The following is a 9,738-nucleotide window of genomic DNA, read 5'->3' on the forward strand; positions in this document are numbered from 1 at the left end:
CAACTAGTAATAGTAGACTGGATTTGACCAAAGGTGATGATTACTGTCCTTGGCACACCTACATTTAATTGGATTTTTAAATATATACTTCAAGTATCACATATAATCTTAAAAATTGAAATATATTTTGGTAAATTCCAAGGTTTTTTTGAGAAAAATAATTTACATTCTAAGTTAAATAATATATATTCACTTATTCACAGTCTTTAGTTATTTACTTATTGAAATTAACCAAAGTAGACACAAAAATTATTTCAGAGAGAGAGAATGGAATTGGGAGTGAAATATAGCTTAATGAAAGCAGAAGCCCTTGATGACTCCTGATTAATGCCAGAAAAATCTCCAAATGGCTTCTCTCTACTCTAACTTTGGACAAAGCGCCAAAAGCAAACCAAGGGGAACAGCACACACTCTTGATTCCATTTTCAAGTCACCAAAAGACTTGGATAACAGTTGTAATATTTTTTTCTTAGACATTTCCACTGACCCATTTGTAGAGATTCTATTTATGTTCATAATCATATTATTTCCTTCATGGTGACTTTATTCAGTTTTCTTACAGAGATTTTTTGTGGGGGGGGGGCTCTACATGACTGATGGAAACAGAAATGAGAGGGTATATTTATATGTGAATGTGAAGATGATTTGAAACTTTCATAGGAAACTTCAGAGTCCAATTGGAAGTCCATAGAAAAATCCATCAAGTTAGTGTGCTTATGTTCAAATTTTGTTATCATTCAGAAACAAGATTCTTATCAGTTTATGGACACAGTAAACCTGATGTTTTCATCTCTCCTTTCTAGCTTGAGACTGAATCAGTCTCAGTGTAGGCAGAATCCACCATCAAGTAGAACAATAGAACTTCTCACTACAGGGCCTGGTGACCACTGATGGCAGCTGAGAGTCACTTTGCAGATGGATGAGGTTCCTTGCGTATGGATCCTCAGGGAAGGCTGAATAAAGAGCAGCTTTGGGGATGTGTGCTCCATTCAGTGCTCCCAGCTTGGTTTTAATTTATCTGAATCCACACATCCTTTGAGGAATGCAATTGGGGGGGTATTAATTTTAAGGGTGTTCAAAGATTTTGTTCTTTAGACGTCAACATGTTAAGATTTAATAATGAACTTAGACTTCCAAAGCATTTCATAGTCCACCTGGGGGAGATCATTTAGATGGTTTGTCTGGAGGACATATCACACAACCAGCTAACTCACAACTTGAGTTTTATTTGATACTTTTGTGCAAAGGGCCTTTGAGAGAATTTCCAAATTTTGAATAAGCTATTTTTTATTTGTTTGTGTGTTTGTATGTTTGGTATATGGTGTGGGGGATACACATGTGTGCATGTGCATGAAGGACAGATACTAATATTGGTTGTCCTCTATCACTCTTGGTCACAGATTCAGTTTGACTGCCTGGGCACCAAGTGCAAAGGGTCCACCTGTCTCTGCCTCTACAGCACTAGCTTTATAGGTGTGCATTGCCATATGTGGCATTTTCACATGGATTCTGGCGATTTAGCTTTACTGACTGAGCCATTTCCTCAGTGGTGTGTCCTTGCATGTCTCCAGGGATTGACCCATCTATCAGCAGCAAGGGAATGAATAAAGGACAGACATGTGTACTGAGAAATGCTGGGATTGGGTGCACTAGCTCTCTGATGGAGAAGCCACAGCACCCTGAAACTCAGCATATTTATTATATATAGTTGAACAGGGAGGTGAGGTTATTGTATACAGCTGAACAAGGGGATGGCATTATTGCATACATATAAACAAAGAAGTAGGTTTATTATATACAGATGATCAAGGGATAGATTTAGCTAATCTCTTTAGGAGCAATCTCTAAGGGAGCAGTCTTCAGGCTGCAAACATCCAGGGGGAGAAATCACAGCAGACATTTTGTGCACACACTCTCATCATTCACACTCAGACATCTGAGACTCACCCAGGGAAAGCTTTGCCACTCCCATGGATCTGAGGCATTGGGGTCCTTGACATTTGACATGATTGTGTCCATGTCAATAACAAGACTTCCCTTGTACTCTACACTTGCCCTGAATGAGTTATACTGGTCAGAGCAGCAGGCAATGAAAGCGGTTATCTTTCCTGAATTCATTTCCAACTTCCTTCCTGACCTCTAGAAAACAAATTCTATCCAGTATTTTCCTAAAGCATTCAGTGTCTTGGAATGCCATGGGCTTTTCTCACAGGCTCTTCAGGGAGTGAGATTTGCATTGGTGTTCTAAGGCCCAGTTCCTTAGGTTCAGAAAAGCATGAAGGAACTCAGACCCTGGTGTTACATCACTGTCTAAGTGGTGCTGGGTAATGGCATTGACATCTCTTTGTCTGAGATCACATCCCAGGAAGCCCCACAGGTCCTTGCACTGGTGGACCTCACCTCTGCTGTGGGCTAAAGCAGCCCACCTCAGACATGCCACATATTCTGACTCTCAGGTTGAGACTTACTCCACTTCCCCAGCTCTCTGGCACCATGACAACAACCCTGGGCAGCAGAGAGTGTAGACAAGCAGATAGGTCATAGGGCGTGTGCTGTGGATATCGTTCTGTATAAATAAAACACTGATTGGCCAGTGGCCAGGCAGGAAGTATAGGCGGGACAAGGAGAGAGAAGAATTTTGGGAAGTGGAAGGCAGAGAAAGGAGACACTGCCAACCGCCACTATGACAAGGAGCATGTGAAGATGCTGGTAAGCCATGAGCCACTTGGCAAGGTATAGATTTATAGAAATGGATTAATTTAAGATATAAGAACAGTTAACAAGAAGCCTGCCACGGCCATACGGTTTGTAAGCAATATAAGTCTCTGTGTTTACTTGGTTGGGTCTGAGTAGCTGTGGGACTGGTGGGTGACAGAGATTTATCCTGTCTGTGGGCCAGACAGGAAAATTCTAGCTACAGGCATGTCTCAGGGAGGGCCTGGAAGCCTTGCTACAGCATCCAGTTGCTTTATTAGCTCCTTTGCAAATTTGTTGCTTGGTGTAACTCATGATCAAAAGTGGGATCAATTTCCTCCTTAAAGACCCTCTTAGAGGTCAAGGGAATGAGTTTCCTACTTGTTCCCTAGAGGTCTATCCTTTGGCTTGGGGCATTCAGCTGAGATCCCAGAGATGCTCTCAAACCCACACTTAAATCTATTCATCAATGAAAACCTCTTCCTTGTTTAACAGCATCTTGTAGTTGTGAAGTGGCTTTCTTCTTGCTGCCTGGAACTTCCGTAATAAGCAAGTCTTATGATGCCTGAACTCACAAAAGCTACAAAGTTGTGAAATGCAATTAGAGCTACACAATCTTGGCAAGGGCCCAAACCAGGGAGCTCCTGTGACCTAAGCCTAACATACCTGCTTTTAGTATTCTGGTTGGGTGCTGTTTTGAACTGTGTAGTTATTTCACTTTTCATTATAGAGAATAGATTGATGGTGGTGAAGTCACATGATAAAACTCTGTAAATGAGCTGGAAATATGGATACATCTCAAAAATATACATTTGTGGTTAAAAAGAGAAAGTTTTGAAAAATATGCACAGTACAATGCTATTTATGCCAAAGTTGATAATGCAGTATATATTATAGTATGGTTGTTAGAAAATTATATATTATGAAAACATTAACACAAAGGTGGTAGTATGGGTTGACTTATATCCCCTTGAGATTCACATGGTGAAATTTCTCAGAATGTGACCTTAAGGTCATTGTAAATGTAATTAGTTAATTTGAGGTCCTATCATAGTAGGCTGAGCCTCTAATCAAATATGATAGGCATTTTATAAAATGAAGAAGCTTTGACATACCTAAAGAAGGTATCATACAAAGTTGGAGTTTTGTTGCCCCAGCTGAGGAAGTCCCTGGAGCTTAGAAGCAGTGAGAACAGAGCTGACATTAGCTGCCTCAGAAATATGCTCTTCTATTACTTATTGTCTTTGTTTCTGTAACAATCTATAAGACAAAAGCAACCTAAGGAAGGAAGGGCTTATTTTGGCTCACAGTCTGAGGGTGCAGTCTGTCATGATGGGGATGTCACCACAGCAGGAGCTAGAGACAAGTCGTGGCTATAGTCAGGAAGGAGAGAGCAGAAAATGCGGGCTTGTTCACCTTCACCTTTTTGTTCAATTCAGGTTTTCACGCCAATGAATGGTGCCACCAACATTTAGGACAGGTCTTCCCACATCAACTCAATGTAGATAACCCCTCACATACCCTGAGTCTTACCTTCTGAGTAAGACTAGATCCTGTTAAGTTGACAATATCAACCACCACAACCCTGCCAAATACCTTGATCTCAACTCTTCCAGAAACATGGGATGGTACATCCCTATTTTTAAAGACACGCAGCTTGCAATGCTTTGTGACATCAGTCTGAGAAAACAGTTACAGGGGTGATACACATGAACCTGAAGGTAATGTCTACCCCATGGAGAGGAGGAAGGGGAAGGGACTTAGAAGGAATATATTAGACTATTTCATTAATAATAAAATAAATGACCTTCAGCATCCACAGTAAAATGTCACTTGTTATTAAATCTAGATATTGAACATACAGATACTTGTTATATAGTCTCTGTCATTTTTCTCAATATACAAAGAATCCTAAAATTAATTAAAAATTTAAAGGAATATCGACATACCTATGACTGGTATGGCAATGTTACTTGCAAATTATAAAGCACTGAATAACTTAAAACTCTGACTGTTTATGGCTGTCAAGTGACAGCTTCCCAGGTTAGACCAAAGGTGCTGAGAATCAACTTAAGAGGGGCTGTGCATGGGAAGCCAGACAATGGGCATCAGTAGGTTTATTTTTGGAGACAGATACCTTATTCTCACATCTCATCCCTCGAAGTTTCTTTAACATGGTGACTGCATCTCTTATCCAGCTTTGGGGCTGAGATGTAAGGTCAGAATTTTTTATCATTTAGAGGGATAGATTATTGTGGAAACTACTGTCTCTGAAGCTAATACAGGATCTTTTCCAGGGCAACGGGTGATGTAATCCGATATGTTAATATGCAGCCAGAAGAGGCTCACAGATTTCACACTGACATCTGCTGGACCCTCTGAATACTTCCTGGTCTATGTTAGAACCATGGATTATGGAGCAGGAGAACTCCCAGCAGCCCCCTCAGGAGCTCTCTGACCTGGGGCGGGTCTGACTGGCATGCTGAGATAGGCAACTTGAAATCAAATTTAAGATCTTTTGCTCACTAAACACATTTAGCATAATACATCCATGACAGAATGAGGCAGGACATCTAGGGTATAATTAACAATCACTATTCTATGACAGTCTCAGAAACACAAATGCCAATTTGCTTGTCAAATTCCAAAGAGAGAGGACGAGACCATGTGGTAACCACACAAAACAAAGGCCTTGTTTTCAGGATCAGGCTTAGCAATTGCTCTGTCCTTTGTGTAGAAAAAAAAGAGAAAAAGAAAAAGAAAGAAAATCCCATGAGGTCTTGGTCCACTGGCCCCTAGGTGCAAATTTACTACCTAGTTGTCTCTTTAGAATCATCAAATCCCACTTGCTTCTCTGAATCCATGTGGATGTTTATAAAGATGTAAACATGGAGCCCTGAGCCAGGATGAGATAGTTCAGATGACTATGATCCTTCAGATGCCTTTGATTGAGGTGAACTGGATACATACCCACCTGAACCTCTAACTGCTGCTATAATTTATTGTTGCCTAAGAAAGACAAGAATGTGAATTTAGATTTCAAAAATTATTATTATTATTATTATTATTATTATTATTATTATTATTATTATTATTTCGTGTGTGTATGTGTGTGTGTGTGTATCTGTTTTTCTAGACATCTGCCATATATGTACAGGTGCCCTGGGAGGCCAGCAGAGGGCATCAGATATTCTGGAGTTGAAGTGACATGCTGTTGTGAGCTGTGTTTTGGGCAGACTCCAGTAATAAGCTCATTACAATTTTTAGTGTAATCTTGATCTCTGGGTCTGGAGTTCTCCCTCCTTTGCTGGTTGGCACCTGGACACAGCCCCATCTCCTCGAGGCCTCTCTCTGGTTCTTAGACCCAGGTGTCCCTATCTTGGAGCCAGCAATAGACTGGGACATTTTTTTCATGCTGATAATTTTCAGACTTCCTGCAACTCTCTTCTTCCATGTGCATGTCTTTCACTAGGGACAGAGAAAGTTTTCTGTTTTCAAAGCCTTTTATGGTTATATTGGACCTGCCTGGAGCTTGGACCCACCTGGATACTGTAGAACAGTACCAAACTATAACCCCAATTATACCTGTAAATGCCCTTTTGGCATACAATATAATCTATTGATAGATTCTAGACATTAGAGTATGGGTGTCTTTAGGAGTGGACATTTTTCTGCCAATCACATATTAAGAGTATATTTAAAGTGAAAGAAATGTCATCTTGAAGGAAATTATGAGATATAATAAGGAATGAAAAGTAGATAAAGTGACAAATATATGAATGTGAGTAGACAACAGTGATCACTGTTGAGACAGTAAGTAGCAAGAGTGTTTGTGAATTAAGAAAAATAACATTAAAATAATGTTGGGTAGGAAGATGGCTCAGTGAAGAAAAGTGTTTGCTAAGTTCAAACCCCCAAAACCTATGCAAAACCTCTACTTGTAGTATGAGTGTCTATGATCCAAACACTGATACAGGGAGATGGAGCTAGAAGATTAGTGGAATGCTTGCTGACAACAAAGATATCTTGTCAAACTGGATGGAAGGTGAGGGCTGACATCTGAGGTTGACTTCTGAACTTCACAAGCATACCATGTCACACCCACCTCTTCATTCACACACATGAATGCACATACACGCACAGCCATACCCCACATACATCCTACATACATATGCCACAAAATAAATTTTAAAAGAAAGAAAATACATGACAATAATGTGTAAATGACATAGACTGCTATAGATATGTTCTTGGAATTCAAAAGACCTCTGGATTATAACCATTTACTAATTTGCAGTAATTTGGGCCTTTAAAAAATATATTCCTTGTTCAAAATTATCAGAAGCTTGCAAATTTAATAGCTCATTCCAAGAATTAACTCATGGTTTTGCCTACACTTTCTATTTTATGTTAGTTTATAATTCATGAAAATTATGACTTTGATAGCATCAGAATTTTTCAGACATACATTTTTCATTTTCATGTGTCCTAATATTTTAGCAATATATCTCAGTCATCAAAAAATCAACTTAAAACTTGTAAGTAAATGAAATTCTTTGAAAATGGAAATGAAATGGCTTGTTCTGATGAGCTAGAAGGTCCTGTGGGTATGAATATGAGCAGGGACCAACTGGCTTGAGAACTCAGCCCCTGCTTGATTTTCAGCACTGGAGTATATTTATCCAGAATATAGAGGTTGAGTCACAAAATGACTTTTAGACAGACAGAAAAGGAAATTACTCAAAAGCAAGTTTTATTTTTATTTTCAGAAAAGGGATGGATAGGTTAGCGACTTCTAGAGCAAGACCAAGAACAGAACAATTATAGTATAAGTTATGAAGTTGCTTGTGTATAACTCAGTGAAATCCAGTCAGCAGTTCCATGGTGAATATGAAAATGTTATGTTGGCTCAAAATAAAAGAAAAAACCTTACATCCTTATACAACTAATAAGCGATGCTACACTACATCCTAATCAAAGATGGGATGAAGTTTTTAAGACCATGGTCCTTGATAAAATATCGTTGGGTGTACTTTAAAACTCCATTTGACATTCAAAGGCTGAATATAAGTATTTCTGTGTCATTTATATAAAGAATAGAAGTAATTGTCAGTAAGTTGGCTCAGCAGGTAAAAGCAATGGTCATCAGCCTGATGACCTCAGTTCCACATAGTAAAAGGAGAAAACCAACTCCTATATGTTGTCTTCTGACCACCATACATGCATGTCTGTACACACACACACACATACATACACACACACACACACACACATACACACACGTATAAAAATAAATAAAGGTAGTAAAATTAAAATAGAAAAATACTATAAAATATTAATACACAATGTAATCCTTAAATATAATAAAATTATTAAATACAATAAGATATAAATATACCAAATTATAATTATTAAAATGTTATAATATAAATGTGATATAGAAAAATAAAAAATAAATGCAATAAAATTTTTAGAGAAATATCACAATTTAACTTAATTATATCCAAATATGATGTTTGGATATAATATGATGTTAGCAATTCATTAAATAGGCATAGGGCTCCAGTCAAATACAATGTTCAATTAAATAGGAAAAAAGAAAGATTTATATGGTATACAGTATATAATCAGGAAATTTCTTGTTTTTTTTTTTTTTTTTTTTTTACAGCTATGAGTACAAGTGTGAGAACATTTTACAGAAATGATACTAAGATGATTGTCAACTTGATTGGGTCTAGACAGCTAAGATATGTCTCTGAGCAGGTCTGTGGATACAATTTTAGAAATGATTGACTGAGGAGGCAAGACCCTCCCCCAGAGTAGATGGCATAATTCAGTGACATCCTAGATATAATGAAGCCTGAGGGAAGAGCTGATGGCTTTTTTCTGCCTACTGTCCCTTGCAGGTTAATAGATCAATCCTGTCACTGCTGCCTTCAATGACATCAGAACCCAGCCTCTTTGGCCTGCCAACATAGAGGATGACCAATGGCTTACTAGGAATCCTCCAGGGTTTCAGCACCAGTTTGGGAGTACTGAGGCATCCAGCCCTGTCGGCTGAGCTGTCACCAGGTTCTCAACTTCTCCAGTCTGCTGATATCCATTGTTGGACTACTCAGGCCAGAGTGAATTCTGTAAGTCAGTTTAATGAATCTATTTATAACACACACACACACACACACACACACACACACGCGCATGCACGCATGCATACACTTCAATGATTCTATCTTTCTAGAGAATCCTGACTGATACAGATATGAAATTTCTGAACATGTTACTTGAGTATCATTCATGAGACTGCACTGGGATAGATAATAGGTAAATTTCTACCAATATTTTATTGGAATAAAAGGAAGTCTTCATCTGGTTCTATACTAGATATATAAACTTGTAAAAGAGAAGTTCAAAGTTGACCCAGATTTAGTGAGAGACAATGCAGTCATTCACAGGAAATGCTTGGAAGAAAAAAATGAAACAGTCCTAAGGGCAAGTGGTCCTAGGTTGTGTAAGAAAGCAGATTCAGTAAGCCATGGAGAGAAAGCCAGTAAGCAGCACTCCTCCATGGTATCTGCTTCAGTTCCTGCCTCCATGTTCCTTCCCTGACTTCCCTAGGTGACTGAATAAACCCTTTTCTTCTCAAGTTGCTTTTGGTTACTGTATTTATCACAGCAGTAGAAGACTAACTAGACACTTCTGTTGGTGAATATTACAGTTTGGACCCTGTCAGTTTCTTGGTTCCGTTTATTTTCATCAAATATTATTGAGAAGATTTGGGGCATTGTTTCTTCAACTAGTTTTCTTTCTTTCTTTTCTTTTTTTCTGGTCCACTTATTCTTCTTTCATTCAAAGACTCTAATCACATGCAAACTGGGCTGCTTGATATTTTTCTATAGTTCATTCATACGCTATTCAGTATTTTTTCTTTGTTAAGATTGTGCTTTGTTCTGGAGAGTTTCTATTGCTATGACTTCAAGTTCACGTATGTCCTTTGTTGCATTATCAAATCTGTAGTGATCCCAACCAATAAATTCTCCTCATAGG

Source organism: Peromyscus maniculatus, chromosome 1 (genome assembly GCF_049852395.1).
Source record: "Peromyscus maniculatus bairdii isolate BWxNUB_F1_BW_parent chromosome 1, HU_Pman_BW_mat_3.1, whole genome shotgun sequence".
Lineage (NCBI taxonomy): Eukaryota > Metazoa > Chordata > Mammalia > Rodentia > Cricetidae > Peromyscus > Peromyscus maniculatus.